This window comes from Neofelis nebulosa, chromosome 12, assembly GCF_028018385.1.
Source record: "Neofelis nebulosa isolate mNeoNeb1 chromosome 12, mNeoNeb1.pri, whole genome shotgun sequence".
Taxonomy (NCBI): domain Eukaryota; kingdom Metazoa; phylum Chordata; class Mammalia; order Carnivora; family Felidae; genus Neofelis; species Neofelis nebulosa.
The window spans coordinates 50150683-50174732 of record NC_080793.1 but is presented as its reverse complement, the minus strand read 5'-3'; the positions used below and the strand labels follow the sequence as shown (position 1 = coordinate 50174732).

Here is a 24050-nt window from a genome sequence, read left to right as displayed (position 1 = left end):
AGAGATAATTTTGTGTCCATTTTCTCCTTTTCCTTAATTAAAAAAAAAAAAAATTATCCCCACTGATTATTCAATGAAACCCAAACTTCTTAGCCTGGGGTAAAGGTCCTACATGATCACACATCTCATGTCGCTTCCCCATCCTTCACCTCTGCACTGGCATTGTGTGATTCTTGCAGATCTAGAACTCTCCTGTCTCCCTCCCTTTCGACATGCCGTTCTCTCTGCCGGCATCCTTTCCCCCGATTCCTTGCCTGGAAAACTTCTACTCAAATTTCTCATTTCCTCTAAGAGTCATGCCCTGTCCTTCGCCGAGCCTGGGCTAGAAATGCTCCCTTGTGTCCACAACATTTGTGGATTTCACAGCAAAACACTGGCCACAGAACACTTACTGGATCATATCAAGATTAATCATTGGCATGCGGTCAATGACCCTTGCTCAAGTATCAGAAACGCAGAATCCAGGCCCACCCAACCCACTGAATCTGAATTTTCATTTTAACAATATTCCCACATGATTCCCATGCTCACTAGAGTGTGAGAAGGCTTGCTTTACCCTGCCACGGTATCCCGCCTGTCATCGGAGCTAAATTTGGTGCTGTGCCTCTACTCGAACCCCGCCTGACCTCTTGGATGGCTTCTGCATCCCTGTCAAGAGAGGGTTGGAGCCAGAAGCTGTTTTCCAGAGAAGTCTTGTAGAACTCTTGTCACAACACTTTGTGGGGCCCACGTGACCAGGCGCAACCCAAAATCCGAGAGAGAGGCATTCTCCCCATCGCTGCTGTGGGATCCAGCGCTGCTCTGGGAGGTCCGCATTCCAGGTCAAGGCCTTGGCATTCTCATTTTGGTGCCATGGGGAAGCTTCCTCAGCTCACTTTCTGAAGAGCAGCCAACCATAACAAGGGGGAATCTGTAGTGGGCAACTGGAAGGGGGTGGGGCACTCCTAAGGAGCTCCAAATAACCTAACGGAACAACTGCAGGGGCCAAAGGTCCTTCACAAATAGGAGCAAGATAATGTGGCAGGTGGAATAATGTCCCCCCCTCCCCAATATGTCCATGTCCTAGTCCCCAGACTCTGCGAATATGACCTTATATGGCAAAAGGGACTCATGAAGGTTATTAAGGATCTTGAGATAAGGAGATTGTCCTGCATTGTCCAGGTGCACTTGATGGGATCACAACAATCCTGATAAGAGGGATGCAGGAGGAATCTGAGCCAGAGGAATAAGAGAAATGACAACAGAAACAGAAGCTGGAATGATGGAAGGCGGCGCCATTAGCCAAAGAATGAGGTCAGTCTCTAGAAAGTGACGAAAGCAAGGAAAGAGATTCTCACCTACAGCTTCCTAAAGAAATCACCCCTGCCCCTTGATTTTAGCCCAATGAGACCCATAAGGGGCTTGTACCCTACAGAACAACAAGAGGATAAATGTGTGTTGTTTTAAATTACCAAATGTGGGGTAATTTGTTTCAGCAGTACTGGAAAGCTAGTAAAAGTAGGAAATCTCAGTTATTCATACGAATGTGGATTCCCTCTTTTTACACAAGCTGGGCCATGTGGTAACATCTGGGTTACTCAAACTAAATTCCTGCAGTCCCAGACTGCCAGAAATTGGTTTTATTTCCAGCTGATCAGCTCTCGGAAAGCTCTAGAAAGAAACATACTCCCTTGGGTGAGGGGGAGGAGTAAGAGGTTGGTTCTATCACAGTTTCAAAAAATCCAGCATTTTTCAAGCAAATGCACTACTTCATACAAGAATGCTCTCCCAAAGGCATCTTCCTAGCCTAAAATCCCAAGTAGTTCTTGAGAGCCAAAGCTTTCAGAGAACAACAATGAACTTGTCATCCTGTGTTGATAAATTGACTGCTGGGAGCTCTGGAGGCTTGGTGGGGAAAGCCAGTCATCATAACCATGTAGCAAAAGTCCCTGGGGCCATCGATGCAGAAAACCAGTAGCTTCTATTAATAAATCAATCCCTTCCCAGAACTTTAGATTTTTTTTTTATTATTATTGCTGTTGGTTTATGGAGAAACCTTAAAAAAAAAAAAAGGAGGGAAATGTCAGATCTGTCTAGACCATGAAATCCACCTGACATTATGATTCTTAGGAACCATTTGAGCTATCCCCTTTGAAAGATCTCATTAAAAGTGGAGCTCTCAGCAGCTTTGAATTCACATGGCATGAGCCTCCCTTTGGAGAACTAACAATGGTCTAGATGCCGGAGAATCCCAAATGCTGAACGGTTTCCTTGGTGTCCACAGCTAAAGCTACTTTCTCAAGATCTCTGCAAATCGCATTACTTTAGCTACGGGTAACTGACTCTGAGCTCCCTGGAAGAGGTCTCTCTGGAGTTTCCAACCCTAAAAACAAGCGGCAGTGACTGCACAATTTTGCTTCTGTAAGGGGATGCCCAGCTTACCTGTTCAGGGCAGTATTCTCAGTTCAGGGCACCTAGGAGAGGAGGGAAGATGGGCTGCCTGCAATTCAGAGAGTAGAACAGCTTCAGAAAGGGGCCTATCCACACATCCAGGAGAAATGACAGCTTAATTCCCAGCCCCCCACCAGGAAGCCATAGCAGGGGTTAATTAATTTCCTCTCTAGCAGTTCCCTGGGATAGTTTGCATCGGTTCATAGCTGCACGAACCCACAACACTCCCTGCATGGGACCTGGTGAAGGAGGCAAAATGAGCTTTTTGCTCATTGATATTTTTGTTTCTCTATCTCTGGAAGTGAGTCAGTCACTGACTGTACTTAGAAGGGGCCACAGCCAGGCAATCATCAGGGAAACTGCAAAATAGAATACAGTTGCCTCTGGCTTCTCCAGGTAACCCTTTTAGGGCCTTTTCCTCTTGTATACTTCCTCTCACCTCTCTCAGATCTTTGCTCTACCAAATTAATCTAAGGGAAACTTCAGATAATTTCTGAAATTTTTAAATCACTATTGTAGTTATTCAGTAAGCATGTGTCTACTCTGTGCCAAAGACTGGAAAGAAAAGATCTCATAAGGGAAGTTATATTTACATTTACTAAGCATCTGCTATGGGCCACACATCTTGTTCACTTATACTCACGACTCTGTGAGGTACAGATTCCTGGCCCCTTTGTACAGATGAGAAAACGTGAGGCCCAGAAAAGGTAAAATAATTTACCCAGCATCTTATAGCTAGTAAGTTGTGGACAAACAAGAAATTAAACCTTGTCTGCCCTACTCTAAGCCTGTGCTTTTGCTGCACGTAACTCTGTGCTAGAAATCTGAAATTGAAAACAAAAGAAACTTAGAAATCTAGGTTTATGGGAATGCAAGCTTTTGCAACCACTCTGGAAAACTATATGGAGATTCCTCAAAAAACTAAAAATAGAACTACCCTATGAGCCAGCAATTGCACTACTAGGCATTTATCCATGGGATACAGGTGTGCTGTTTTGAAGGGACACATGCACCCCCATGTTTATAGCAGCACGATCAACAATAGCCAAAGTATGGAAAGAGCCCAAATGTCCATCGGTGGATGAATGGATAAAGAAGAGGTGGTATAGATATACAATGGAGTATTAGTCGGCAATCAAAAAACATGAAATCTTGCCATTTGCAACTACATGGATGGAACTGGAGGGTATTATGCTAAGTGAAATTGCTCAGTCAGAGAAAGACAAAAATCATATGACTTCACTCATATGAGGACTTTAGGAGACAAAACAGATGAACATAAAGGAAAGGAAACAAAAATAATATAAAAACAGGGAGGGGGACAAAACAGAAGAGACTCATAAATATGGAGAACAAACTGAGGGTTATGGGAGGGGTTGTGGGAGGGGGGATGGGTTAAACAGGTAAGGGGCACTAAGGAATCTACTCCGGAAATCATTGTTGCACTATATGCTAACTAATTTTGATGTGACTTTTTAAAAATAAAAAATAAAACAAGTTAAAAATTAAAAAAAAGAAATCTAGGTTCAAATCTTGGCTTTGTTATTTAGTAGTTGTATCACTTGGCCAAATTCTTTAAATTCTTTAAGCTTGAGTATTTTCATCTTTCATAAGAGTTGATAAAATAGTATCTATTTCATAGGATCAATGAGGATTAAATAGGATATAATGTTTGTGCATTATTTCGTGCAGTACTTGGTACATAAGAAGTCCTCGATAAGTGTTTACCATACATAACAATTTTTCCATGCTATTCTCATGGAACTTATCCTGTGATAGTAATTCCCTCACCAACACATGTCCTTTTTTCTAAAATTTTCATATTTGTGAATTGACTTTTAAAGATTGTTTCTCCAGTGGCAAAAATCTCAGATTGAGTGATCTTGAGTCATTGAAGCTCATAAAAGGGGCTTAATCGAACTGTAGTCACTATGTTTTCTAGACCACTTTTTCTTGTCTTGGGACAGACTAGACCTTTGGAGCTCTCACTTCCCCTCATAAAAATATCTATTAGAGCCTTTAGTTTGTAAAATATCAGTGATGATCTCCTAAGTTGTAGCAGACATAAAAATATCTCAAAGGGTTTTGTAAAATTACAACCTCAAGATCCTGACTCACTTTTCCTATAAGGTCTTGAGTTCATACATAGTGCCTCCCCTTGCCAGGGTGGTTTAGAAGGACAAAGACTAAGTACACTCTAGGAGGTGAGTGTCTGAGACCAGACAGGAAGTGCAACCGCACAGCCACCTGGGGGATATTCTGCTAGAGTCTGGTGAAACTAAGACAGTATATGTCCTGGGACCAGGTAATCCCGTTCTTTAATCCGTGTTTCAGAGAAATTCTCACCCAGAAGCCATCAGAGGCCACCGCTGAAATGTTCACTGTGGCCTCCTAGAGACAGTAGAGTGTTAGGGGCAAACTGGCATCCTTTAAGAAAGGGAACAGACAAGTAAAATGTGGTGAATGCCCCTTAAGGAATACTATGCGGCAAGCAGAAGGAATGAATGTGATTCAATTTTAGCAATGTGGATAGATCACAAAAAGCCTCAAGTGAAAAAAGAAAGAGTGAGGTTTCCAGCACAAGACCATTTATGCAAATTAAAAACATCTACACATAGGATAACATGACTTGCCTTAGGAGGATACACACATATTTTCAGATACTGTTCACACATATTAGAGGGGCCTCCATGAACCAATGAAGAGAATGTGTGATGTGTGGAGGGATATGATGAATTCAGCTTTCTACAGCTCAAGTCCAACCAAGCCAAACAAAACAAGAGAGAGAGATGTAGGTCAATTGCAATAGGCCTATAGAGAAAAGCATGAAGTATCCTAATTTGAAAAGATCAAGTTTCTTGAAAGTCATGACATTGTAGCTGCTGAAGAGCAGGATTTAAGTGGGTCAAGACCGGAAAGGCTCTTGAAGGTAGAAGTGACTGCATAAGCCAAGACTCTGAAAGAAGGCAGAAGTCAATTCAGGAAAGGGTCTGATGGGCATGGTAAGAGAAGTTTTGGAATGGGATGGCTGAGAAGGTCCAGTAGATGGATGAAAACTGGAGGGGAGAAGACCTTCAAAGCCACGCTAAAGACCATGTTTTGAATACAATGGGCAACCAGTGAATGTTTTAGATTGGGGAAGGGATATATATTTAAGAAAGACATTCTGAGAGCCAAGTTAAAGGTACAAGGGGAGAGAACAGATGGGAGTCAGACAGTCCCATCCTTGGGTAGAGAGCACAATCACGTAGACATACTAGAAATGCAGATTTTTACACTCTATCCCAGTTCGCTGTATCAGAAGGTGTCTAGGTAGAGTCCTACAATCTCTTTTTTAAAACTAGTCCCAAAGTGACCCTTAGCTCATTGGGGATTGAGAACTATGTCATTTTCAACCATGGCTGCATATGAGAATCATACTAGTTGGGGAGATTTTTAAATCCCTGATGCCCAAGCTGTTCATCAGACCAAATTGAACTCTCCAGGCATGGGGTCTTGGCATCAGTAGGTTTTTAAAACTACACAAGTAGGGGCACCTTGATGGCTCAGTCAGTTAAGTACCCAACTCTTGATTTCGGCTCAGGTCATGATATCACAGTGGTGAGTTCCAGTCCCACATCGGGCTCTGTGCTGATAGCATGGAGCCTGCTTGGGATTCTCTCTCTCTCTCTCTCTCTCTCTCTCTCTCTCAATCTCTCTCTCTCTCTCTCTCTCTCTCTCTGTGCCTCCCCTCCCTCTCCTCTCTTTCTTTCTCTCTCTCAAAAATAAATAAGTAGGGGCTCCTGGGTGGCTCAGTCAGTTGAGCATCCAACTTCAGTTCAGGTTATCATCTCGCAGTTAGTGGGTTCGGGCCCCACGTGGGGCTCTGTGCTGACAGCTCAGAGCCTGAAGCCTGCTTTGGATTCTGTGTCTCCCTCTCTCTCTTCCCCTCTCCTGCTGCCGTTCTCTCTCTCTCAAAAATAAATAAACATTAAAAAAAAATTTTTAATAAATAAATAAATAAACAAACAAAAAAAAAAACCCACAAGTAATTCTGCAGCCAAGGCTGAGAACCACTGCACTCCAACAAGTCTTCTTTAGAAAATTCAGGAGCCAGCCAGCAAAACTTCCCCTCATTCCATCTTCATTTAATCTCCAGCTAATTTGATTCTCTACTTAATTGGATCAAAGCCTCAGGCTCTAAATCACTTATATTAAAAATATAAATTACCCACCCTTTTATTTCAGGAACCCCCAGGCAAACACAGTACGGTGCTTTTCCATCCCTGGTCCTGGGCCATTGACATTTGATTATCATAAAAGGACTAAAGTTGGAATTAAATAAAATTAGTAAGATCCCTGCTCTGGATGGGTCTGATGAAAAGCAACAATGACAGGTGCTACAACATGCCACATACTTTATATATTAAGTACCCCCATGAAATCATATACATTTAAAACTCGAACATCCAGATATTAGATGCATATATCAACTAACATGACGGGAATGGGTTTGAAATGAAGAAAGCAACAGACTAGGTTTGTAACTTTGAGCAGCATGAAGACACATAAATGATGCCTTGGAAGTCTATTATTTATTAGCCGGTGAGCAGATTTCTCATTTATAATGGTGCCTGACTAGAGTTTCCTGGTGTATCCTCCCAGCTTTCTGCTAAAATATCTATGGAAACAAGAAAAAAAAGGAAACTTGAAAACTTACACCACCCAAAACAGAGACTGTCAACACAGTGCCAGAATCTGGGAAGACTTTCCACTAAGTAGAAGGACATATAATGTATTAAAACAACAACAACAACAGCTGACATCCCCCAGTGAAAGGTAGCTTATCTTTTAATGTAGAAACAAACAACTATCAAAGTAGGTTTTTTTTTTAATCTTTATTTATTTTTGAGAGAGAGACAGAGTGTGAGAAGGGGAGGGGCAGAGAGAGAGGGAGATACAGAATCCGAAGCAGGCTCCAGGCCCTGAGTGGTCAGCACAGAGCCCGACGTGGGGCTCGAACCCACAAACCGTGAGATCATGACCTGAGCCGAAGTCAGACGCTCAACCGACCGAGCCACCCAGGCGCCCCTAGCAAAGTAGGTTTTAAAATTAATGCTGAGGGGCACCTGGGTGGCTCAGTCGGTTAAGCATCGGATTCTGGATTTCAGCTCAGGTCATGATCTCATGGTTCGTGAGTTCAAGCTCTGTGCTGACAGTGTGGAGCCTGCTTGGGATTCTCTCTATCTCTCTCTCTGCCCCTCCCCTGCTTACACTTGCTTGTTCTCTTTCTCAAAATAAATAAATAAATTTAAAAAAAATAACAAAATTAATGCTGAATGTTGAAACTGATAAATAAGATACTTTATTAGACATAATAAATATATAGGGTGTTGATAAAGAAAAATAAAAACCCAATAGAGAAACATACAAAAATGAGTGAATAATTAGAGACACAGGTTTTTTTGAGTAAGAATACTTTGGGGCCCCCTGGGTGGCTTAGTCAATTAAGCGTCCAACTTCAACTCAGGTCTTGATCTCACAGTTCGTGGGTTCAAGCCTGTGTCACACTCTGTGTTGACAGCTCAGAACCTGCTTCAGATTCTGTGTCTCCCTCCCTCTGCCCCTCCCCAGCTTGATCTCTCTCTCTCTCTCAAAAATAAACAAACATTAAAAAAAGTTTGTTTTTTAAAAGAATACTTTGTACTGCTCCAGAAAGTAATCTATAATTTCAATGATTTCCCTATCAAAGTCCCAACTGGATTTGGTTTTGTTTTTGTCTTGTTTTGTTTTGTGATGTGGCAAAATGATTCTAAGCTGTATTTGAAAGAATAATCAGAGGGGAAGTGCCAAGAAAATACTGACAGGGAAGACTTTCCTTATCAGATTTTTTAATTTATCGTCAAACTAGAGAAGGGGCACCTGCCTGGGTGGCTCAGTCGACTGAGCATCTGACTTCGGCTCAGGTCATGATCTCACCTCTCGTGGGTTTGAGCCCTGTGTCGGGCTCTGTGCTGACAGCTTGGAGCCTGGAGCCTGTTTCTGATTCTGTGTCTCCTTCTCTCTCTGCCCCTCTCCTGCTCACACTCTGTCTTTCTCTCAAAAATAAATAAATGTAAAAAAAAATCAAAAAAATAAAATTATCAGAGAAAAAGATTGACTAGCTTTCTGGGAAAACAAAATCGAGCTCTCCCTTTATCTTTACACCAAGTAGAATCCTAGGCAAATCGAGAATTTAAGTGTTTAAAAACAAGAAAATGTCTGTCAAGCCTATTATGAAAAGCCAGATATCAAAAAATAAACACTGATGTACTTGATCATAGGTTTTAGATTTCTGTATGGAATAAAGAAACAGAAGGGGTTCCTGGGTGGCTCAGTCAGTTAGGCCTCCAGCTCTTGGTTTCAGCTCCTGTCATGATCTCACAGTTCTTGGGTCCAAGCGCTGCATCGGGTTCTGCCTTGACAGTGTAGAGGCTGGTTGGAATTCTCTCTCCCTCTCTCTGCCCCTCTCCCACGTGCTTGCGTTCTCTCTTTCTCTCTCTCTCTCAAAAACAAATAAACTTAAAAAAAAATAGAACAAGGAAGAAGATAAAAATCCTGCCATAAACCAGTATCTATAGTCCTCAGGTAAGACACCATTCTTTGACATTTAAATCCACTTGGTTTAAGCCCCTATTCCAGATCTTATGAGACTCTCCAACACTGTCCAAGCTTTCTGTGCATATCCAGGGGCTCGTATTCTCATGGCCGCCCCTCACCTCTCTCAAAGAATCCTCAATCTAAATCTACCTACACCTCCCTTCCATTTTCAGGCCAACTCAGCTACTTTTCTTTTATTTCCCCCAAATCTCAGATAAAATATTTACATGTTTAACAAAATTTATTGAATACCTACAGTGGGAAAACATATTCCAACAACATCAAATTGAATATTGGATTGTTTTGTCCTAAAAATTCCCTCATACGTGCTCCTCTTTGGAACAAATAATTAGTATTTCTCTGTAGCTTTTAGCCCTCTGTTATATTGTCCTGCCCCTTCTACCACAGCATTCCTTTTTCCTTCCTGTATCCTCACTTCCCTGACTTTTCTAACTCCCCAAATTTATATTTCATTTTTAAATCTAACATAATTTAGCAAAATGCATAAATGTTAAATAGTAAATACCTATGTCAAGAAAGATAATATCGTTGATACCCTAGGATTCCTCATATAAACACACACACACACACACACACACACACACACACCTGTTCTTATGACAACCACTAATCCACCTGCTAAAAACAACCAAGATTCTAAGACAGTAATCACACTTTTGTTTTTCTTTATAGTTTTACCACCTGGGCATACACCTTTAAACCATATAATTTAGTTTCTTTTTGAACTTTTTTATACAGGGAATGGTCTTTGTGAATGTTCTTTGTGTCTCACTTTTTTTGCCCAACGTATGTTGGCAACAGTATCCATGCTGGAGAATGCAGCTTTAATGTGTTAATAGTCACAGATATATAGTTTTCCACATCCCAATTTATTTATTCTGTGTTGACGCCTATTTGAGTTGTTTCTAGTTTGGGGAAATTGTAAACAAGACTTCAATAAACATTATTGAATATATGTGTGTGTGTGTGTGTGTGTGTATTCAACACATACATGCACAAAATCATGGAAAATCCCTAGGTCATAGGGTAGGCATGTCTACACTGGGATCACTACACTAGGAGCTTTTCCAAAAAGTTCCTATGATTTAGATGAATTACTGATATTCCACATCCTCAAAAACATTTGGTAGCAGCAAAGATCCGATAGGTGTGTTTTTACTGATGTTTGAATCTATAGTTATCTTGATTACTAATTAGGTTTTAGGAAAGTTACATGTATTTATTGGTCACTTGGATCTCTTATGAAGTAGCTGTTCAAATCTTTTGTCCATTCTTTTATTGGTTGTCTGCCTTTTTTCCTCTCAATTGGTAGCATTTCTTAATATAAAGTGAATACTAAAACTTTATGAATGATATGTGCTGCAAAAATCTTCTACACTTCTCTCTTTTTATTGTGTCTTTTGTTAAACATTTGCCAGCACTCCACTGAGTTTGGGCGTACCTTTGTTTCACTGTTTTTATACAAATTTCAGTCTCATTGCCTATGATCTAAGTGATTCCTTAAGGTACTCTCCTAAGCAAAATTAATTTCCCACTTGAAATACTCTGACAAGTGTTAAAATAATAAAAAAATTTTACCCCATGATACAAGGTTAAAAGGCAAATGACAAAATTTCTAAAAATTTAATTCATGTGAGAGAAACAGTTAATATCCATAATATCCAAAAAGGAAAAAGCTTATATAAAATTGTATGTAAAAGTCCAAGAGACGATTCTTAAATGGGAAAAAACTATGAACAGGCAATTCATAAAAGAGAAGAATATCAAAGGTCAATAAACATATGACATACGTTGAATACCATTAATTAAATGCAAGTTGATATAATTTGATATAAACATTCATCTCTAAGATTAGTGATACGAAAAAGCTTGAGCAAACTGCCCTGGTAAGAGTGTGAAAAATGGAGGCTCTTTAAGAATAGTTAATGGAAATACAAATTTGTTTAAACATACAGAAAAACTCTTTGACAATATGTGTCCAAAAAACACCCAAAATATAATGTCCGTGACTTTTTTTCCCCATAACTTTTGAATTTCAAATCTATTTTCTTAAAGGTTACCTTAAGGAGATAATTGCCTAGACATAAAGATAGATGTAGGAGGCTCTTTTATTGCAGTATTATTTATAGTAATGAAAAGAAGTGAAATCTCTGGAAACTCCCCAGGCTGGTGGATGGCTCCCAGGAGTTCGCTTTCATTGGTTAACGAGCAGGTTTCAGAAGGATGCCCAGTAGGCTGAATACTTTGTTGGCCCAACATGTGTAGCCGATTTCTGCTTAATGTGAGTTTGTTGCCTTCATTTAAAAATTGGTCAATTTCACTTAAAAATATTGATTTAGGACTTCTCTAGAAAAATCTGATTCATTAACTCTGAGCCACTTATATTTCCACATGATAAACATCAGCAGGATTGAATACAAGCTCCCCTGCAGTTTTCCATTTTCTTATATCAGTCCTGGCTCACTCATTTATATTACCTGCCTGGTACCTACGTCATTTTAGTTTACAATCCCCAGGCTAATAATTCATTACATCTTGCCAAGGGCACTCGTCTGCCAAGGATTTGATTTTTCTCCCTTTCAAAATAACTTTTTTTTCCTGATTATAAAAGTAAGGCATACTCAGGAGATACAATTTAAAAGCACAGAAATGCATAAAAAAGAAACATATCAGTAATATTCTCCCCTCCTAAAAATAACTCTTTTAATTATTTTGTCCATGCATGTCTCATCTTATACAAAGCTGAAATCCTTTTGTATTCTGGTATTTTCCATCATAACATGGCCAAGGGATTGCATCATAAATAGTTCCCCATAATTTTTAATGACTGCATAATGTTCCATAGTATGAACGTTATTTCTTTAATGTTGGGTATTTCATTAGATTCTTTATGATTTGTTGGGAGGGATGAGAAGGTTGTTTTATTTTTCTTTTTACTGTAATAAATAACGCTGGAGTAAAGATTGTCACTATGGGTTTGTGCATTTCTGTATTCTCGGTGTGATAGAATCCCAGAAATAGAACTTCTGGGTAAAGCATATGAGCATTTTTAAGTCCCTTGATTGCCAAATGGCTTTTCGGAGGGCTTGTTGGGTCAATTGATATTCTCACCATAGGGCAAGGGGCCCCTTCCTGAGTGTATATGTTTTCCTCTAGATACAGATACTTTGAAGACTTTTTTACCATGAAGTCTTCCAAAGTCAATTTAATTCTGTTGACTGGAGTCATTATCCGTATCAGTTTATACTTCAATAGTCTTCGTCAATCAGGGCCTTGCCAGAGTATAGAAGGAACACAGGCAGAATTGATTCAAAAGACCAATATCATTTCTTTTTTTTTTTTCCAGTTAATTTATTTATTTGGAGAGAGAGCGAGCATGAGCAGGGGAAGGGCAGAGAAAGAGGGAGAGAGAGAATCCCAAGCGGGCTCTGTACTTTCGTCGCGGATGGGGCCTGATGCAGGGCTTGAACTCATGAACCGTGAGACCATGACCTGAGCTGAAACCCAGAGTCAAAACTTAGCTGAAAGAGCCCCCTAGGTGCCCGCCAATATCATTTCTGCAATGACTCATGAATGTATACGTGAAAAATGAAAAGGGATCTGAAGCGCTAAGCTTAACCTCACTGTTTTCCCCTGCAAATCCTTACTGAATGAAGACCAAAGGGCTGTCTTCCAAGGGAGAAAATTGCCGAAGCCTTCTCTGCCACTTGGCTGCATCGCTAAGAGTGAAAGGAGGTTACAAACACTCCATTTCCAGAGACAGTCACCTCCAGATGTGTCCGCCCCAGGTACCAAGGCTCCCCACCAGATGTGATCCCCGGGGAGTTGGAGGGTGGGCGAGCTTCGAGCTGCACAGCTGCAGATGATGAGGTCATCAGCACAATTTGGGGAATAGATGAGTTCACTGGGAAAAGAAAAAAACATGTCACTTTTCTCTTTTCTTGTTTGAAGTCACTAAGCTTCAGGGTTCGGGAGGGAATTGTTGCTCTGACTTTATTCTTTGGGAGGCGGGTGGCTGTCTGCCAGAGGCAGCTGCACACGGGGTCATTTGCATTGCATGCAGTCTCTGGTTTTAGAGGAAGCTCTTCCTCTCCTTAGATCCGCTGTTTCTTTAGAGTCAGGGCCACTGCCTCACACAGATTGTGTTCGTTCTTTCATCTTTTCCCCACCCCTCCCTCTCCCTGACTTACTCGGTGCAGTTTAACAAGCTTCCCAGACAGGTCCAGCAGGGCTCATCCCGACAGCTTTGAAAGCCAGCTGGTGGACAAAGGAGGAATTATTTCATACACTCATGGCTGGGTGCAGGGGAGAGGCACTTTGCGGAACACGCGGGGTCCCCCTGTCTCTCTCCCTCTCTCCCTCTCTCTCTCTCTCTCTCTCTCTCTCTGCATTGCAGTCCACACCTACATGCTAACACTTTATAGCCTGGACCTCAGCTAGATCTGACCTCCTGAAGTACAGTTAAGATTGCTGAACTTTCAACTGGTTCTGGCAAACCTGATGGGGCCCTAAGGGAGCATTTCCCAGAAGGAGGAGCAAATTCTCTTTTGTGTATGGGCACATTCTTGAAGGTTCACCAAGGTGATGCCGGGGCTAAAAGGGCCAGGGATCTGGTTCTCCAATGTGGGGGAAGTTGCTTTCAGTTAAAGGAGGCACCTCTTTTCTTTTGGACATTGCAGGGCAGGGGCGGGGGGGGGGGGGTGAGCCGAAAAATGTGTAACAGAATGTAGCCTAGGCAGAGGACAGGGGCCTGTGGCCTTTTTCTGCAGAGAAAAGCTTGTTTCTGGCCTGCCGATTGTTTAGTAACTGACAAAAATGTTTCAGGTGTCATTTTCTTTTTCTCTCTCTCTAGTTAGAGATGATTTTAACCGTTACTTTAGAAATGGTAACAAATACAGAGGACATGGTCCATTTCAATTTCATCTTTAAAACTCAGACTGGGTAGAGGCCATGGGCTATGAACCAATAAAAAGAACAATCGGATATGTGTAACAGTCACTGTTGGGCATCTATTTCAAGGGACAGGCACCGCATATTGTCAAGCCCAAATATGTTCTTCCTATCCTCAGAGAATCTAGCAATAAACAAAGCAAAGTTCTGCTTAATAATATCAGGTGGACTTTGCTTCTTACTAGTAGCATTTGAAAGGTCTCGATTCCTGTGAATGTCCTATTAATGAAGCACCTTGAGGATGTTTAAAATTTTAATCATTTAGAGTGAGTGCAGTTTTTTTATCTAGGATCCAGATAACCAGTTTCCTCAATATTTTCTCCCATGAGTCATTTTGACAATGAAAAGGCAGAAAGAAAGAAAGAAAGAAAGAAAGAAAGAAAGAAAGAAAGAAAGAAAGAAAGAAAGAAAGAAAAGTAAACTTTTTTAAAATAATAGGTTTCAATGGGGTGCCTGGGTGGCTCAGTTGGTTGAATGTGGGACTTTGGCTCAGGTCATGACACTGTGGTTTGTGAGTTCAAGTCCCGCATTGGGCTCTGTGCTGACAGCCCAGAGCCTGGATCCCACTGCGGATTCTGTGTCTCCCTCTCTCTCTCTGTTCCTCCCCCACTCACATTCTGTCTCGCTGTCTCTCAAAAGTAAATAAAGAATACAAAGAATTTTTTTAATGAGAGGTTTCAAGAGCTGTCACCATCTCCCAGGTATTCTGATACCTGGTTTTCATGGAGATGATACCAAGATGCTCCAAGTAAGAAATAACAGTACCTTTATTTACCAACCAATGCTAGACACTGGCTAACACTTCTAACACACTTTATTTTGTTTCATCTTTATTATAACCTCACAATGTGTTCTTCCCCATTTCACAGACCAGCCTCTGGCTGTGCACAGTTTAAAACTCATTTCCCCTCCTCCACTGCCCAGAGATTTCCCGTGCCAAGCACGAGTACTTTCATAGCGAGAGTCAACGTCTGGCCCTGCCGTTTTGTGTCATGATGCCAGATGGGCCAGCCCAGTGGGCTGGAGGTGTGTACCTGGAAGCCATTCCTATACCGAGATAGCCAGCAATAAAGTGACCAAACACAGAAGTGACTTTGATCCTCATAAATCTATCTCACTAAATTCAGATTAAATGTATCTCTAACTCAACTGCCTTGGATGACTCCAACCCCATGCAACAGGTGGGGGAAATATAGCAGAGGAGAAGCTGAAATAGGGTGAGAAGTTGACTCATTGAGCCTTACTTTTGCAAATTTTGCAACAAAAAGGCAAATATGTGAACACATTGCTAGGACCCCTCTCAGGGCCTCAAAAGGGGCCCAGAAGCTTAAGCTTTATTAGCTTCATGGTAAATTGGCCTCTGCCCAGGGATCCTGCCATTGTCCAAAGCATTTGGCATTGACTTCAGAGCTCACTTCATGCTTGTCTGAATAGTCTCACTGGTAGCTTTAAGGGTTGATTGGACTTTTGGAAGCAGCCAAAATCCTTTGGACTCAAGTGTTGTGGTTCAGGTAATTGGTCAAGCTGTGGAGTCCTGTTTCCAGGTTAGAACTATGGTGGTGTTCTTCTGCAGATCATTAGCTGAATCTGAGAACAGTTCTCTGAAGCAGGATGTTTGCCCTGAAAATCACAAAATATAGCCCAGGATCATTCCAAGATCATTCAACAAAGAAGCAGATTCCCGTTTGCATTTCCCAAGACCCAAAGCCCAGACTGTAACGCAGCCAGTTGTCTGCCTCCTTCAAGTGCACAGACAGTGGAACCCAGGGCAGAAGTGCCCCTTGGCTATACACTCCAGACTCTAGGGATTTGCTTATCCTTACAGCTAACAACTACTATGAGCTGTCTTTGGGGAAAGGTTTTGTTTTGCCCAAACTTCATCCCATGGCTTTAATCCCACTGTATTTGTCATCTTCAGCCTCACTGAATACAGAGAAAGAGAGGCTTCGACCAGCTTGCCAGAGAGGTAAATAGGTTTAAACTTCACCACAGATGGTCTCATCTCTCAGTGCCAGATTTTCATCAACAACTGGTGTGGCTAGTGACGTGGCAAAGAACCACAGCTAAGCCTGGCTCTTGTCCACCTCTCGGATAACAGAGACCAACAGGGAGATGGAGAAAACAGAGAGTTTGGGGTGGAGGAAGGGAAAGGGAACAGAGGGATCGAAGGAAAAAAGAGATCTCTCACATTATAAGCTTGGAGAAGTGTCTGAACAGAACGAGAATGGGAACTTAAGCATATTGTGTGTCAGACTTGTTTACTTTAATGCCTCAACCCACAAAGGACTGATGCCCCCTTTCATTTTGAGTCAGGCCTCTATCAACCCGAAAACATTCTTTTTCATTCTCTTCTTGGGTTTATGGACAGGGGAAAGGTAACATTTAAAAATTGTTTATTATTTTCAACTTTTCATTCTGTCTCTTCCCCTACATACTCAACCCCTACTTTCTCACTCTTTCCAATTTCTTTTCCTCAAAAACATGGCAATTAGAGGAAGTATGTGTTTGCCAGTGCTGTGTGGCCACACCCCAGCATTTGACTATAATGGGGAGAAAAAAGAGAGGGAACAACAGAAAGAAGGAGGGGAGGGGAGGGAGAGGAGAGGAGAGGAGAGGAGAGGAGAGGAGAGGAGAGGAGAGGAGAGGAGAGGAGAGGAAAACCAAGACTTGGCCTGTTATCTTTGGGTTGCCAGAATCCTTCCCTAGCAAACCAGTGCCATGCCATGGTCGCGTGCACACACGTGTGTGGGCACTGCACATCTCCAAGCCTGGGTGAACACAGACCACTCAGATCTCCATAAATTTCTGGGATACAGGAGGCTGAAGAAATGCTACTAGCAGCTGTCACGGTCCAACCAATTATCCAAGAACTGCTCTCCTGATCAGGTTTTGTGCTAAACTTGCCAGAGGAAGAAAAGAAGGGCTGATGACTGCTTGTTTGGCATTTCTTTGTAGTTGGGGACTTTTCTTCCCCTGAGGTGGTTGTTGTTGTTACCCGGAGTTGTGTGAAACCCCTTCTGTGCAGAAACTGGAGCTTCCGCTTTGAAGCTGAAGTGTCTTTGTTCTTCACCTAAGTTGGTGCCATTTTCAACAGGAGCGTTTGTGTTGAAGTCTGGTCAATGCCCACCACCCAGAATTCAGTGAGGCTATTTGCCAGGTGGGAAAATACAGGGATGGTGGGGCCGGAGGGGACAGTTGTGGGGTGGGGACAGAGGAGAGATGGGGAGGATTTGCCTGCATATAAAAGTACAGAATAAGATGCTGTAAAAGTTGCTTTGGATTGGTGGCTTAGAGCTCACTGTTCTCTGGAATTTGAATGCTCCAAAAAGGAGTGTTTGGGGCCAGGAAGAGGAGGGGAGAAAGGCAAGTGGGATGTATTGTTGGATTGCAGAAAAAGAAAAGGGAGTGAAATCAGACACTTACAAAATATAATTCTAGTAGAACCCCTTGATAACTGGCATGGAAACCAAGAATGGGTTTAGGAGATATTAACATAGAGTGCAGCCGTTTCTAGGGTTTTCCCCAAACACACCAATCTCCCTTTTTGAAACTTATATTAAAATTTTAATCTAGGAAATAACTCAAATGTATCAAATACTACATTTCTAATGCACTGGAGTAAAGTTGATTTCCATCTCATCCAGGCTTAGGTTTCAAGGTTGGCAAATATTGCTTATTAGCAAAGTCAGCTTGAATATCCTTAAATCTCCCATTAATTTGCTATGATTTGTTTGTTGTTGTGACAATTCAGCTAGGTCATGTAGTTCCTCCTTCCGGGAGGGAGTTGCCCCTAAAGTTGGCATGTGACTTTGCTCCTAATTCACCTCCACTGTATGTCAAAGCATTAACTTGTTGGCTCAGCCCTACCATTAATTAGCAGGTGAACTCAGGCAAGTAACTGAAGCTCTTGGCACTTGCCATGTATTTGTGGACTACATGGCTTGTAAGTCCCTTGAGGACTAACAACCTATGCTCTGCAGTTAAAACTTCATCCGTAGGCTCATAGCATCAAACTGGATTTTAATGGTATGCTATACATTAGGTCAGTGACAGCGTCACTCAAGTAGGGAAAGGTCATCAGCATATGGGACAACCAACCAACGTGGCTCTGTTCTGGAGCCAGAAGCTCCTCCCCAAACTGATTGGACACCTGCAGTCCTCAGTGAGTACTGCAGTGCTTGGTGAGTACTTGGGGCTCAGTGAGTACTCGGTGAAAACGGGTAAATACGTTATTACTAACTGGGAAAAAAATACATCTCAACCCAAATTCTGGGCCAGCAGTCCCTCTTCTTCACGTGTTTTGGGATGACCTATGGTGTATGTACACTTACAATGTGGCACCCCTTCAAACCAATATTCTTGGGATATTTATTCAAGATGCGGAGTTGGGGGAAAAAAAACCCTCGTTTCAAAGTAACAAAAAATTGTTTTCAGAAATTGATTCATGTTACTAATGTACTCTCCTTGGCTGAATTAGATTCAATATACAAAAGGAAATTCAACAAAATATAATGGGAAAAGATGAATGACTTAGAAATACGTTAAACTTAGATGTAATAAGCTCTTACATGCAAAAAAAAAAAAAAAATTACTCCTTATATCTTTTGAACTACAAATGAAGAAGCCCCAAGAGGTATCTCACAGGGTAAATCATCAAACTGCACTGACTGGAGACACATACATGGCAGGTGTGAGAAAATGAAGCTTCCTTTGGTGGAAATAAATGCTGGAAGCCTGCTGGCTGAAAAGTCAGTGCAAAGAATTCATGGCCCTGCCACTTTTCAACAATACAATTGCTTGTTGAATTAATGACCTAGCTGGACACAAGAAGACTGAGCCGTTCTCTCTTCTGCAGAATCGTACTTTGGCCTTAGAAATGGAAGTATCTATGAACATGGCTATTTTGCTTGCATTTATCCAGTATCAGCACCAAGTAATCATCAAAGATCATCTTTCTGCATGAACGTTTGATAGCCAACATGAGTGGTGCTGAAACATCCAAAGTGCTCCATACCTTTTCAAAAGTCTGTTGATTCTTCCTGGAACCACCACATCAGCCTTGCGCCCCTGGTGCAAAAGCGACTCCTTAGACAGGGTAAACACCGTATTCGCTGGCGTAGCCTCTGGGCGCAAATCGTGGCCGTAGCTCCAAACCGGGCTGGGACTCAGTGAGCTCACCACCATCACGCGCATAAAGTGGAAACAAACAGACGCTTGTCCTACTTAATATTGTGTCCGGTGAAACAGGAGATAGTATTACTTTAATTAGAATTGGCTCTTTAGTACACAGTCTTCTACTCTCCATGACAGTGTGGGACAAAGCACTTCCGCCTACTGAAGTATGAGGATTTGCTCCCATGGATGTCTTGAAGGAAGGCACTTGGGTGCTTGAGTTGCAGGCGGAATCCGTTCGTGGAATGCCATTTTTTTCCTGGAAAGAATGGCTTCTGTTACAACCGTGGCTATTTAGACGTGAGTATCTAGCCAACATTTTCCTGGAAAATGAACAAAGTGAGCCAGTCACTTGTCACTTTCAAGAAAACCGCTGACAGTATTTCAAGTGACGAAACTTGAACTTCCCAACGCAACTTAGAATTTTGCTAAGCTTATCACCACCAGCTTTACAGCTTCCCTGTATTTAAAGACTCTTCTGGGGCGCCTGGGTGGCTCAGTCGGTTCAGCGGCCAACTTCGGCTCAGGTCATGATCTCGCGGTCCGTGAGTTCAAGCCCCGCGTCGGGCTCTGTGCTGACAGCTCAGAGCCTGGAGCCTGTTTCAGATTCTGTGTCTCCCTCTCTCTGACCCTCCCCCGTTCATGCTCTGTCTCTCTCTGTCTCAAAAATAAATAAACGTTAAAAAAAATTAAAAAAAAAAAGACTCTTCTGATGAGGTCAGCAGTGATAGTAATACCTTTTTAAAACGCTTATGTTTATTTACGATGTTTCATTACCTTAGCATATTTACATTATGTGTATATTATTACCTGATGTTTTATAGTGAGATGCATCTACGGGTCTCTCAGAGAACCAATATTTTCCAAGTGACTAATACCTGATGTGACAAAATCACACCTAGTTAAAAGATCCACTCAAAGTGCAAGGTAGACTGATACATTTTTATCTGACAGCATACAAAAAGGCTGTCAATTAATTTCAGATTTTCCATTGCAACTAAATTTTAAGAAACCATCACTTTTGTCAAGTTTTGGTATAATGTTTGGTATAATGTGAAAGAGGAATATCCATAATTATTAGAAAAGGCTATTGAAATATTCCCCCCTCTTCCAACTACATAGCCTGGATTTTCTTCACGTACTTCAACCAAACACCATCTTGCAACAGACTGAATGCAGAAACAAATATGAGAATCTAACACTTACTAAGCTAGGCATGGAGGTGTGTGAAAATGTGACACAATGGTACTTTTGTCACTAAATTTTTTTGTGAAAGAAAAATAATAAGATACTGTTATTTTCATTAAAGTATATTATTTATGTTAATTTTTGATAATAAATCTTTTTTAAATATTCTGTTTTAATTTCTAATACTACATATATATAGTACTATATATCCCGCATCAACAAAAGTCTTTTTGGATCTTCAGTAGTGTTCAGGAGAAAATAAAGGAGTCCGAAGACCAAAATATTTTACTACTGCTGATTTATACTTTTATACTTATTGTATTTCCTCTTGTTTATTCTCCTGTCTCCCTCATTATACTGCAGTCCTTAGATAGGATAAACACTGTATCTCATTTGAATCTGTAAGTATCTTCAGTGCCTAGTTCTCAGCAGATACTAAGTAAACAGTCACGGAAGGAATGAATGAATAAATTATTCAAACTTCCTGTCTGACAGTTTCCTGTGTTTTGTAATATTGGCCTTGGTCTCGCTGACCAAGAAAAATGTCAGCAGTTACAATGTTCAGGTCATGGAGGAAAACATAAAGGAAAACCATACCTTCTTTTATAGATCTTCTAAGATCATAACATGACTTACCCTTCGAGCCTCACCGCCACCAACTCTCTGCCTCATGCTTCAGAGCATCAAACTGCTACTGAATCATTCCTTTTCAAAATTTTTTAACATGTATTTATTTTTTTTTTTAATTTTTTTTTCAACGTTTTTTATTTATTTTTGGGACAGAGAGAGACAGAGCATGAACGGGGGAGGGGCAGAGAGAGAGAGGGAGACACAGAATCGGAAACAGGCTCCAGGCTCCGAGCCATCAGCCCAGAGCCTGACGCGGGGCTAGAACTCACGGACCGCGAGATCGTGACCCGGCTGAAGTCAGACGCTTAACCGACTGCGCCACCCAGGCGCCCCAACATGTATTTATTTTGAGAGAGACGGAGTGTGAGCGGGGTAGGGGCAGAGAGAGAGCGAGACACAGAATCCGAAGCAGGTTCCAGGCTCTGAGCTGTCAGCGCAGAGCCCAACACGAGACTCAAACTCACGAACTGTGAGATCATGACCTGAGCCAAAGTCGGATGCTTAACCAACTGAGCCACCCGGGCGCCCCTGAATCATTCTTTATCATTGCCCCCCACCCCCGGCACCTGGCAGCTGTTCACACATACGCACTCTTCACAGTTCTAACTCTGAACTTGGAAGATTCAGACCAGGCTAGCCAATGAGGCATCTCTCTGTCCTCTGTGCTACTGTAATGCACTATGTATATCTTTTTCATTGCTCAGGCAACATTTTGCCTATAATTATCCCTTTGTAGGTCTGTCTTCCTTTCCAGACTGTCAGTTCACACATTTTTGTGTCTTCAGTACCATACATAAAGTCTGACACTTTATTGGGTGCTTAATAATATTACTTAGACTGAACTGAAATGCTTCCCGTCCATAATGTTAAAGTTTAGGTGTAAGTCATACAGACCCCATTCAACTTCAGTTTTATTGAGCACTCATATGTGCCACTATGAGTGGCATTGGGGATTACAAATATTTGTATCAATGGGGGGGGGGGCGGGGAGAGAGAGAGAGAAATGGCAGCATGTAATAAACAAGCTACATGCACCTGTTTCTATAGAGCCCGGGGGGGGGGGGGGGGGGGGGGAAGCACATTTTTCAGCAAATATCTAGGACGCCTTCTATGTGGCAAGACGCTGTGCAAAACACTAACGGAAGTGTGTGCCGTCCAATGAACTTAATTAAAGTCAAGTCCTGTGGAGCAGACAAGTAATAAACAAATGTCACATAAACAAGTATATAATGACAAGTGGTAAAATAAAAAATAGTGTAACGACACCATTACTAGGGGTCAAATTTAGACTGTGGAGGGGAAAAGGATCAGAATAGGTGTTCTGAGGAAGGGAGTTAAAATATACAGAGTGTAGGCATGTTTAGAAGTGAACCACAGGAGTGCTGAGAAAAGCGCAGTGGGCTAGGCTTGACATGAACGTAGGCATTTGCCGGTTTCACCGGGCTGGAAAGCTGGAGAGTGGGGTCTGGAGGATGGGAGAGGGTCGGTCTGCTACGGCTTGAAGAAGCCTCCAGCTGAGTTCGGATGCTTCATTTGCCTCTTGTGATATGCAGAACCACAATTCTGGGTGGTTTACGTTCATCTCCCACAAGCCTCACAAGATAAACGGCGCCTGTTTCCTCAAGTAACTACTGCTAAGAGAAAAGTTTTCTTCAGATATATTTCTCCATCAGCACTTTCCCCATAGGGCACCTAAAAACTTGATTTATCATAAATGTTTCACCCAGAATACACACAGTAATACAAACGTGGCATATTTAAATGCGCTCCTCAGAGAAATTTGCTGGCAGTGATCACAAACCGTAAATAAAGGGAAAAAATAGCCCCGCTATAGTTGTTTCCAGAGCGAGTAGACAGAGCCCTGCTCAGGCTACTGCCCAAAGCTGAAACATAACTCAAGAGAGTCATGGCGTTAGGGGAACACCCATCCTGGAGCTGAGACCAGCTCTTACTGAAGGGTCAGCCACTCGACCAGCAAAGCTCCATGAATTTCCTCAGCTGCTTTGTTAGACGCAGGGAGGGAGGAAACGAAGGCCGGCTAATTAGCAGTATGGGTGCCGTTGGTTACTTGAGGTCTAAGTTCAAACCCAAGCCCGACCGTCTACCAGCTCTGTGACCTTGGTTATGTTATTTGACCTCTCACTTCCTTCCTCCTCCGTAAAATGAAGTAATACCTATTTCATAGATTAGCGTGGGCATTGAATGAGATAATGTAAATCAGCGTTTAGCAAAGCACTCATTAAACGTCGGCCCATATCCAATCAGTTAAGAATTCTTTCAAGACTCACCACGCCAGGCTTAAGACCGGCTTAACTGCCCGTTTTATCTCCATCTGTAACCACTTGTTTGGCATCTTACGGACACGGTTTTTGTAACGAATCACCCTGTTTTAGTGTTCTTGCAGATATAACACCCATGTTATGGAACTCTAGCCAACCAGCCATGCAAGCAAACTACTTGTTTTTTCCCCCTTCCTTATTGCTCGGAACCTTTATATCCTGTTAAAAACATTCTGAGAAAGCCCTCTCTATTAATATCTAAAGTAGGATCCTAAAGAGCCCTTTCTTCGCTGAATTTGCCAGCTGCCTCCTTTATGCTCTCAGCAGACACTGCAGTTTGAGAATGGCAGTTCCCCCATGCTGTCACTCACACCACAAACCCCCACCCAGACGTGGGCACTTCACAAGTACTCACTTCACATCCGGCAACACCTTGAAACCAAATGCCTGCCACACTTACCCTAAGGCTGGGTAAAGCATGAAGGAATCACAGACTTTGATATTTTTCCAACCACAAGCCCCCCGAAAGTCAAATGTGTGTCCGTGAGAGAAAAGTGACTCTTTCTTACCAAAGCCACAGTGGAACGAGGATCAATAGAAACCACATCAAGATTGTAAGAAGAAAGACTTCCACAAGTGTACCTTTGGTTTAAGCATGCCTGAAATATGAAATAACTAAAACAACACCCTTGACCCTTGCATGAAGACTTTCATAGTAATATCTCAGCATCTCCAATGAAAGAAAGTACTTAGAACCTTGAA

The 24050-nt window shown here is 41.9% G+C and overlaps 1 long non-coding RNA gene across 1 annotated transcript; it reads right to left on the bottom strand.

The window, feature by feature from the left end:
* Positions 1-12407: 12407 nt before the first annotated feature.
* Positions 12408-19511, bottom strand: LOC131490874 (uncharacterized). Its single transcript, XR_009251242.1, has 4 exons — positions 19034-19511; positions 15264-15639; positions 13260-13326; positions 12408-12973 (listed from the first exon to the last, which is right to left on the bottom strand). It is a non-coding gene; the product is annotated as an uncharacterized LOC131490874 (long non-coding RNA).
* Between the last annotated feature and the right edge of the window lie 4539 nt (positions 19512-24050).